The following is a 10,637-nucleotide window of genomic DNA, read 5'->3' as shown; positions in this document are numbered from 1 at the left end:
GCGGAGCTCTTTCCCAAGACTGTCCTCACAGTTCCTTCTTGGACATGGTCCCACCTCAGGAAGTCGAGCTTTCCGTTTGATACCGAAAAGCTTGGCCGCTCGCCAGCTCCTCGTTCACGTAGCGCCGACAGTAGCAGGTTGGTTTCACCTATAAAAGCACCGCCTCATCCCTAGGAATGACTCGGCACCGCCACTTTTCCTTCGGCGCAAAAGAAACAGTGTGCTGAAATGGTCAGACTTGAGATTTTCTTCAGACCACTTGGCTAATAAGAGGACTCCAGATATCCTCTTTAGGAGCTGTTTTCAGGGTGGCAGAAGATCTGAGGAGGTGCACAACCGGCCAAACCCCTAGAGATCCCAAGAGCAATGGCATCTGCCCGGAGACTGCCCGATCTTTCCGTCATACTTTCCAAGAGGTCCCGTCTTTGTCGGAGGATGTCAGTCATTCATTCAGCTGAATGCCATTTCCATCAACTGCCGCCGTTTGTTTGCTTTCAACCCCCTTTGATTTCAGAGGTGCATGGAAAGAGGCCTTGCTGGGGGGTCGCAAGCAGCTCGACTTTGGCCGCAGCGCGACAGGCCCCTGCCAGCAGCTTGTTCCTCGTTAGTATAGTGGTGAGTATCCCCGCCTGTCACGCGGGAGACCGGGGTTCGATTCCCCGACGGGGAGAGCTTTGCATTTTTTCTCGCCCGAGTCTTGCTTTCGTGCGGAGCTCTTTCCCAAGACTGTCCTCACAGTTCCTTCTTGGACATGGTCCCACCTCAGGAAGTCGAGCTTTCCGTTTGATACCGAGAAGCTTGGCCGCTCGCCAGCTCCTCGTTCACGTAGCGCCGACAGTAGCAGGTTGGTTTCACCTATAAAAGCACCGCCTCATCCCTAGGAATGACTCGGCACCGCCACTTTTCCTTCGGCGCAAAAGAAACAGTGTGCTGAAATGGTCAGACTTGAGATTTTCTTCAGACCACTTGGCTAATAAGAGGACTCCAGATATCCTCTTTAGGAGCTGTTTTCAGGGTGGCAGAAGATCTGAGGAGGTGCACAACCGGCCAAACCCCTAGAGATCCCAAGAGCAATGGCATCTGCCCGGAGACTGCCCGATCTTTCCGTCATACTTTCCAAGAGGTCCCGTCTTTGTCGGAGGATGTCAGTCATTCATTCAGCTGAATGCCATTTCCATCAACTGCCGCCGTTTGTTTGCTTTCAACCCCCTTTGATTTCAGAGGTGCATGGAAAGAGGCCTTGCTGGGGGGTCGCAAGCAGCTCGACTTTGGCCGCAGCGCGACAGGCCCCTGCCAGCAGCTTGTTCCTCGTTAGTATAGTGGTGAGTATCCCCGCCTGTCACGCGGGAGACCGGGGTTCGATTCCCCGACGGGGAGAGCTTTGCATTTTTTCTCGCCCGAGTCTTGCTTTCGTGCGGAGCTCTTTCCCAAGACTGTCCTCACAGTTCCTTCTTGGACATGGTCCCACCTCAGGAAGTCGAGCTTTCCGTTTGATACCGAGAAGCTTGGCCGCTCGCCAGCTCCTCGTTCACGTAGCGCCGACAGTAGCAGGTTGGTTTCACCTATAAAAGCACCGCCTCATCCCTAGGAATGACTCGGCACCGCCACTTTTCCTTCGGCGCAAAAGAAACAGTGTGCTGAAATGGTCAGACTTGAGATTTTCTTCAGACCACTTGGCTAATAAAAGGACTCCAGATATCCTCTTTAGGAGCTGTTTTCAGGGTGGCAGAAGATCTGAGGAGGTGCACAACCGGCCGAACCCCTAGAGATCCCAAGAGCAATGGCATCTGCCCGGAGACTGCCCGATCTTTCCGTCATACTTTCCAAGAGGTCCCGTCTTTGTCGGAGGATGTCAGTCATTCATTCAGCTGAATGCCATTTCCATCAACTGCCGCCGTTTGTTTGCTTTCAACCCCCTTTGATTTCAGAGGTGCATGGAAAGAGGCCTTGCTGGGGGGTCGCAAGCAGCTCGACTTTGGCCACAGCGCGACAGGCCCCTGCCAGCAGCTTGTTCCTCGTTAGTATAGTGGTGAGTATCCCCGCCTGTCACGCGGGAGACCGGGGTTCGATTCCCCGACGGGGAGAGCTTTGCATTTTTTCTCGCCCGAGTCTTGCTTTCGTGCGGAGCTCTTTCCCAAGACTGTCCTCACAGTTCCTTCTTGGACATGGTCCCACCTCAGGAAGTCGAGCTTTCCGTTTGATACCGAGAAGCTTGGCCGCTCGCCAGCTCCTCGTTCACGTAGCGCCGACAGTAGCAGGTTGGTTTCACCTATAAAAGCACCGCCTCATCCCTAGGAATGACTCGGCACCGCCACTTTTCCTTCGGCGCAAAAGAAACAGTGTGCTGAAATGGTCAGACTTGAGATTTTCTTCAGACCACTTGGCTAATAAGAGGACTCCAGATATCCTCTTTAGGAGCTGTTTTCAGGGTGGCAGAAGATCTGAGGAGGTGCACAACCGGCCGAACCCCTAGAGATCCCAAGAGCAATGGCATCTGCCTGGAGACTGCCCGATCTTTCCGTCATACTTTCCAAGAGGTCCCGTCTTTGTCGGAGGATGTCAGTCATTCATTCAGCTGAATGCCATTTCCATCAACTGCCGCCGTTTGTTTGCTTTCAACCCCCTTTGATTTCAGAGGTGCATGGAAAGAGGCCTTGCTGGGGGGTCGCAAGCAGCTCGACTTTGGCCGCAGCGCGACAGGCCCCTGCCAGCAGCTTGTTCCTCGTTAGTATAGTGGTGAGTATCCCTGCCTGTCACGCGGGAGACCGGGGTTCGATTCCCCGACGGGGAGAGCTTTGCATTTTTTCTCGCCCGAGTCTTGCTTTCGTGCGGAGCTCTTTCCCAAGACTGTCCTCACAGTTCCTTCTTGGACATGGTCCCACCTCAGGAAGTCGAGCTTTCCGTTTGATACCGAGAAGCTTGGCCGCTCGCCAGCTCCTCGTTCACGTAGCGCCGACAGTAGCAGGTTGGTTTCACCTATAAAAGCACCGCCTCATCCCTAGGAATGACTCGGCACCGCCACTTTTCCTTCGGCGCAAAAGAAACAGTGTGCTGAAATGGTCAGACTTGAGATTTTCTTCAGACCACTTGGCTAATAAGAGGACTCCAGATATCCTCTTTAGGAGCTGTTTTCAGGGTGGCAGAAGATCTGAGGAGGTGCACAACCGGCCGAACCCCTAGAGATCCCAAGAGCAATGGCATCTGCACGGAGACTGCCCGATCTTTCCGTCATACTTTCCAAGAGGTCCCGTCTTTGTCGGAGGATGTCAGTCATTCATTCAGCTGAATGCCATTTCCATCAACTGCCGCCATTTGTTTGCTTTCAACCCCCTTTGATTTCAGAGGTGCATGGAAAGAGGCCTTGCTGGGGGGTCGCAAGCAGCTCGACTTTGGCCGCAGCGCGACAGGCCCCTGCCAGCAGCTTGTTCCTCGTTAGTATAGTGGTGAGTATCCCCGCCTGTCACGCAGGAGACCGGGGTTCGATTCCCCGACGGGGAGAGCTTTGCATTTTTTCTCGCCCGAGTCTTGCTTTCGTGCGGAGCTCTTTCCCAAGACTGTCCTCACAGTTCCTTCTTGGACATGGTCCCACCTCAGGAAGTCGAGCTTTCCGTTTGATACCGAGAAGCTTGGCCGCTCGCCAGCTCCTCGTTCACGTAGCGCCGACAGTAGCAGGTTGGTTTCACCTATAAAAGCACCGCCTCATCCCTAGGAATGACTCGGCACCGCCACTTTTCCTTCGGCGCAAAAGAAACAGTGTGCTGAAATGGTCAGACTTGAGATTTTCTTCAGACCACTTGGCTAATAAGAGGACTCCAGATATCCTCTTTAGGAGCTGTTTTCAGGGTGGCAGAAGATCTGAGGAGGTGCACAACCGGCCGAACCCCTAGAGATCCCAAGAGCAATGGCATCTGCCCGGAGACTGCCCGATCTTTCCGTCATACTTTCCAAGAGGTCCCGTCTTTGTCGGAGGATGTCAGTCATTCATTCAGCTGAATGCCATTTCCATCAACTGCCGCCGTTTGTTTGCTTTCAACCCCCTTTGATTTCAGAGGTGCATGGAAAGAGGCCTTGCTGGGGGGTCGCAAGCAGCTCGACTTTGGCCGCAGCGCGACAGGCCCCTGCCAGCAGCTTGTTCCTCGTTAGTATAGTGGTGAGTATCCCCGCCTGTCACGCGGGAGACCGGGGTTCGATTCCCCGACGGGGAGAGCTTTGCATTTTTTCTCGCCCGAGTCTTGCTTTCGTGCGGAGCTCTTTCCCAAGACTGTCCTCACAGTTCCTTCTTGGACATGGTCCCACCTCAGGAAGTCGAGCTTTCCGTTTGATACCGAGAAGCTTGGCCGCTCGCCAGCTCCTCGTTCACGTAGCGCCGACAGTAGCAGGTTGGTTTCACCTATAAAAGCACCGCCTCATCCCTAGGAATGACTCGGCACCGCCACTTTTCCTTCGGCGCAAAAGAAACAGTGTGCTGAAATGGTCAGACTTGAGATTTTCTTCAGACCACTTGGCTAATAAGAGGACTCCAGATATCCTCTTTAGGAGCTGTTTTCAGGGTGGCAGAAGATCTGAGGAGGTGCACAACCGGCCGAACCCCTAGAGATCCCAAGAGCAATGGCATCTGCCCGGAGACTGCCCGATCTTTCCGTCATACTTTCCAAGAGGTCCCGTCTTTGTCGGAGGATGTCAGTCATTCATTCAGCTGAATGCCATTTCCATCAACTGCCGCCGTTTGTTTGCTTTCAACCCCCTTTGATTTCAGAGGTGCATGGAAAGAGGCCTTGCTGGGGGGTCGCAAGCAGCTCGACTTTGGCCGCAGCGCGACAGGCCCCTGCCAGCAGCTTGTTCCTCGTTAGTATAGTGGTGAGTATCCCCGCCTGTCACGCGGGAGACCGGGGTTCGATTCCCCGACGGGGAGAGCTTTGCATTTTTTCTCGCCCGAGTCTTGCTTTCGTGCGGAGCTCTTTCCCAAGACTGTCCTCACAGTTCCTTCTTGGACATGGTCCCACCTCAGGAAGTCGAGCTTTCCGTTTGATACCGAGAAGCTTGGCCGCTCGCCAGCTCCTCGTTCACGTAGCGCCGACAGTAGCAGGTTGGTTTCACCTATAAAAGCACCGCCTCATCCCTAGGAATGACTCGGCACCGCCACTTTTCCTTCGGCGCAAAAGAAACAGTGTGCTGAAATGGTCAGACTTGAGATTTTCTTCAGACCACTTGGCTAATAAGAGGACTCCAGATATCCTCTTTAGGAGCTGTTTTCAGGGTGGCAGAAGATCTGAGGAGGTGCACAACCGGCCGAACCCCTAGAGATCCCAAGAGCAATGGCATCTGCCCGGAGACTGCCCGATCTTTCCGTCATACTTTCCAAGAGGTCCCGTCTTTGTCGGAGGATGTCAGTCATTCATTCAGCTGAATGCCATTTCCATCAACTGCCGCCGTTTGTTTGCTTTCAACCCCCTTTGATTTCAGAGGTGCATGGAAAGAGGCCTTGCTGGGGGGTCGCAAGCAGCTCGACTTTGGCCGCAGCGCGACAGGCCCCTGCCAGCAGCTTGTTCCTCGTTAGTATAGTGGTGAGTATCCCCGCCTGTCACGCGGGAGACCGGGGTTCGATTCCCCGACGGGGAGAGCTTTGCATTTTTTCTCGCCCGAGTCTTGCTTTCGTGCGGAGCTCTTTCCCAAGACTGTCCTCACAGTTCCTTCTTGGACATGGTCCCACCTCAGGAAGTCGAGCTTTCCGTTTGATACCGAGAAGCTTGGCCGCTCGCCAGCTCCTCGTTCACGTAGCGCCGACAGTAGCAGGTTGGTTTCACCTATAAAAGCACCGCCTCATCCCTAGGAATGACTCGGCACCGCCACTTTTCCTTCGGCGCAAAAGAAACAGTGTGCTGAAATGGTCAGACTTGAGATTTTCTTCAGACCACTTGGCTAATAAGAGGACTCCAGATATCCTCTTTAGGAGCTGTTTTCAGGGTGGCAGAAGATCTGAGGAGGTGCACAACCGGCCGAACCCCTAGAGATCCCAAGAGCAATGGCATCTGCCCGGAGACTGCCCGATCTTTCCGTCATACTTTCCAAGAGGTCCCGTCTTTGTCGGAGGATGTCAGTCATTCATTCAGCTGAATGCCATTTCCATCAACTGCCGCCGTTTGTTTGCTTTCAACCCCCTTTGATTTCAGAGGTGCATGGAAAGAGGCCTTGCTGGGGGGTCGCAAGCAGCTCGACTTTGGCCGCAGCGCGACAGGCACATGCCAGCAGCTTGTTCCTCGTTAGTATAGTGGTGAGTATCCCCGCCTGTCACGCGGGAGACCGGGGTTCGATTCCCCGACGGGGAGAGCTTTGCATTTTTTCTCGCCCGAGTCTTGCTTTCGTGCGGAGCTCTTTCCCAAGACTGTCCTCACAGTTCCTTCTTGGACATGGTCCCACCTCAGGAAGTCGAGCTTTCCGTTTGATACCGAGAAGCTTGGCCGCTCGCCAGCTCCTCGTTCACGTAGCGCCGACAGTAGCAGGTTGGTTTCACCTATAAAAGCACCGCCTCATCCCTAGGAATGACTCGGCACCGCCACTTTTCCTTCGGCGCAAAAGAAACAGTGTGCTGAAATGGTCAGACTTGAGATTTTCTTCAGACCACTTGGCTAATAAGAGGACTCCAGATATCCTCTTTAGGAGCTGTTTTCAGGGTGGCAGAAGATCTGAGGAGGTGCACAACCGGCCGAACCCCTAGAGATCCCAAGAGCAATGGCATCTGCCCGGAGACTGCCCGATCTTTCCGTCATACTTTCCAAGAGGTCCCGTCTTTGTCGGAGGATGTCAGTCATTCATTCAGCTGAATGCCATTTCCATCAACTGCCGCCGTTTGTTTGCTTTCAACCCCCTTTGATTTCAGAGGTGCATGGAAAGAGGCCTTGCTGGGGGGTCGCAAGCAGCTCGACTTTGGCCGCAGCGCGACAGGCCCCTGCCAGCAGCTTGTTCCTCGTTAGTATAGTGGTGAGTATCCCCGCCTGTCACGCGGGAGACCGGGGTTCGATTCCCCGACGGGGAGAGCTTTGCATTTTTTCTCGCCCGAGTCTTGCTTTCGTGCGGAGCTCTTTCCCAAGACTGTCCTCACAGTTCCTTCTTGGACATGGTCCCACCTCAGGAAGTCGAGCTTTCCGTTTGATACCGAGAAGCTTGGCCGCTCGCCAGCTCCTCGTTCACGTAGCGCCGACAGTAGCAGGTTGGTTTCACCTATAAAAGCACCGCCTCATCCCTAGGAATGACTCGGCACCGCCACTTTTCCTTCGGCGCAAAAGAAACAGTGTGCTGAAATGGTCAGACTTGAGATTTTCTTCAGACCACTTGGCTAATAAGAGGACTCCAGATATCCTCTTTAGGAGCTGTTTTCAGGGTGGCAGAAGATCTGAGGAGGTGCACAACCGGCCGAACCCCTAGAGATCCCAAGAGCAATGGCATCTGCCCGGAGACTGCCCGATCTTTCCGTCATACTTTCCAAGAGGTCCCGTCTTTGTCGGAGGATGTCAGTCATTCATTCAGCTGAATGCCATTTCCATCAACTGCCGCCGTTTGTTTGCTTTCAACCCCCTTTGATTTCAGAGGTGCATGGAAAGAGGCCTTGCTGGGGGGTCGCAAGCAGCTCGACTTTGGCCGCAGCGCGACAGGCCCCTGCCAGCAGCTTGTTCCTCGTTAGTATAGTGGTGAGTATCCCCGCCTGTCACGCGGGAGACCGGGGTTCGATTCCCCGACGTGGAGAGCTTTGCATTTTTTCTCGCCCGAGTCTTGCTTTCGTGCGGAGCTCTTTCCCAAGACTGTCCTCACAGTTCCTTCTTGGACATGGTCCCACCTCAGGAAGTCGAGCTTTCCGTTTGATACCGAGAAGCTTGGCCGCTCGCCAGCTCCTCGTTCACGTAGCGCCGACAGTAGCAGGTTGGTTTCACCTATAAAAGCACCGCCTCATCCCTAGGAATGACTCGGCACCGCCACTTTTCCTTCGGCGCAAAAGAAACAGTGTGCTGAAATGGTCAGACTTGAGATTTTCTTCAGACCACTTGGCTAATAAGAGGACTCCAGATATCCTCTTTAGGAGCTGTTTTCAGGGTGGCAGAAGATCTGAGGAGGTGCACAACCGGCCGAACCCCTAGAGATCCCAAGAGCAATGGCATCTGCCCGGAGACTGCCCGATCTTTCCGTCATACTTTCCAAGAGGTCCCGTCTTTGTCGGAGGATGTCAGTCATTCATTCAGCTGAATGCCATTTCCATCAACTGCCGCCGTTTGTTTGCTTTCAACCCCCTTTGATTTCAGAGGTGCATGGAAAGAGGCCTTGCTGGGGGGTCGCAAGCAGCTCGACTTTGGCCGCAGCGCGACAGGCCCCTGCCAGCAGCTTGTTCCTCGTTAGTATAGTGGTGAGTATCCCCGCCTGTCACGCGGGAGACCGGGGTTCGATTCCCCGACGGGGAGAGCTTTGCATTTTTTCTCGCCCGAGTCTTGCTTTCGTGCGGAGCTCTTTCCCAAGACTGTCCTCACAGTTCCTTCTTGGACATGGTCCCACCTCAGGAAGTCGAGCTTTCCGTTTGATACCGAAAAGCTTGGCCGCTCGCCAGCTCCTCGTTCACGTAGCGCCGACAGTAGCAGGTTGGTTTCACCTATAAAAGCACCGCCTCATCCCTAGGAATGACTCGGCACCGCCACTTTTCCTTCGGCGCAAAAGAAACAGTGTGCTGAAATGGTCAGACTTGAGATTTTCTTCAGACCACTTGGCTAATAAGAGGACTCCAGATATCCTCTTTAGGAGCTGTTTTCAGGGTGGCAGAAGATCTGAGGAGGTGCACAACCGGCCGAACCCCTAGAGATCCCAAGAGCAATGGCATCTGCCCGGAGACTGCCCGATCTTTCCGTCATACTTTCCAAGAGGTCCCGTCTTTGTCGGAGGATGTCAGTCATTCATTCAGCTGAATGCCATTTCCATCAACTGCCGCCGTTTGTTTGCTTTCAACCCCCTTTGATTTCAGAGGTGCATGGAAAGAGGCCTTGCTGGGGGGTCGCAAGCAGCTCGACTTTGGCTGCAGCGCGACAGGCCCCTGCCAGCAGCATGTTCCTCGTTAGTATAGTGGTGAGTATCCCCGCCTGTCACGCGGGAGACCGGGGTTCGATTCCCCGACGGGGAGAGCTTTGCATTTTTTCTCGCCCGAGTCTTGCTTTCGTGCGGAGCTCTTTCCCAAGACTGTCCTCACAGTTCCTTCTTGGACATGGTCCCACCTCAGGAAGTCGAGCTTTCCGTTTGATACCGAAAAGCTTGGCCGCTCGCCAGCTCCTCGTTCACGTAGCGCCGACAGTAGCAGGTTGGTTTCACCTATAAAAGCACCGCCTCATCCCTAGGAATGACTCGGCACCGCCACTTTTCCTTCGGCGCAAAAGAAACAGTGTGCTGAAATGGTCAGACTTGAGATTTTCTTCAGACCACTTGGCTAATAAGAGGACTCCAGATATCCTCTTTAGGAGCTGTTTTCAGGGTGGCAGAAGATCTGAGGAGGTGCACAACCGGCCGAACCCCTAGAGATCCCAAGAGCAATGGCATCTGCCCGGAGACTGCCCGATCTTTCCGTCATACTTTCCAAGAGGTCCCGTCTTTGTCGGAGGATGTCAGTCATTCATTCAGCTGAATGCCATTTCCATCAACTGCCGCCGTTTGTTTGCTTTCAACCCCCTTTGATTTCAGAGGTGCATGGAAAGAGGCCTTGCTGGGGGGTCGCAAGCAGCTCGACTTTGGCCGCAGCGCGACAGGCCCCTGCCAGCAGCTTGTTCCTCGTTAGTATAGTGGTGAGTATCCCCGCCTGTCACGCGGGAGACCGGGGTTCGATTCCCCGACGAGGAGAGCTTTGCATTTTTTCTCGCCCGAGTCTTGCTTTCGTGCGGAGCTCTTTCCCAAGACTGTCCTCACAGTTCCTTCTTGGACATGGTCCCACCTCAGGAAGTCGAGCTTTCCGTTTGATACCGAGAAGCTTGGCCGCTCGCCAGCTCCTCGTTCACGTAGCGCCGACAGTAGCAGGTTGGTTTCACCTATAAAAGCACCGCCTCATCCCTAGGAATGACTCGGCACCGCCACTTTTCCTTCGGCGCAAAAGAAACAGTGTGCTGAAATGGTCAGACTTGAGATTTTCTTCAGACCACTTGGCTAATAAGAGGACTCCAGATATCCTCTTTAGGAGCTGTTTTCAGGGTGGCAGAAGATCTGAGGAGGTGCACAACCGGCCGAACCCCTAGAGATCCCAAGAGCAATGGCATCTGCCCGGAGACTGCCCGATCTTTCCGTCATACTTTCCAAGAGGTCCCGTCTTTGTCGGAGGATGTCAGTCATTCATTCAGCTGAATGCCATTTCCATCAACTGCCGCCGTTTGTTTGCTTTCAACCCCCTTTGATTTCAGAGGTGCATGGTAAGAGGCCTTGCTGGGGGGTCGCAAGCAGCTCGACTTTGGCCGCAGCGCGACAGGCCCCTGCCAGCAGCTTGTTCCTCGTTAGTATAGTGGTGAGTATCCGCGCCTGTCACGCGGGAGACCGGGGTTCGATTCCCTGACGGGGAGAGCTTTGCATTTTTTCTCGCCCGAGTCTTGCTTTCGTGCGGAGCTCTTTCCCAAGACTGTCCTCACAGT

The 10,637-nt window shown here is 54.2% G+C and overlaps 1 non-coding gene across 1 annotated transcript; it reads left to right on the top strand.

The window, feature by feature from the left end:
• The first annotated feature begins 9,789 nt into the window (after nucleotides 1-9,789).
• Nucleotides 9,790-9,861, top strand: TRNAD-GUC (transfer RNA aspartic acid (anticodon GUC)). Its single transcript has one exon. It is a non-coding gene; the product is annotated as a tRNA-Asp (tRNA).
• Nucleotides 9,862-10,637: the final 776 nt, after the last annotated feature.

The sequence above is a fragment of the Engystomops pustulosus genome, chromosome 7, assembly GCF_040894005.1.
Source record: "Engystomops pustulosus chromosome 7, aEngPut4.maternal, whole genome shotgun sequence".
In the NCBI taxonomy this organism is placed as follows: domain Eukaryota; kingdom Metazoa; phylum Chordata; class Amphibia; order Anura; family Leptodactylidae; genus Engystomops; species Engystomops pustulosus.
Note: the sequence above shows the minus strand (reverse complement) of the source record. Positions and strands in the feature narration are given on the sequence as shown.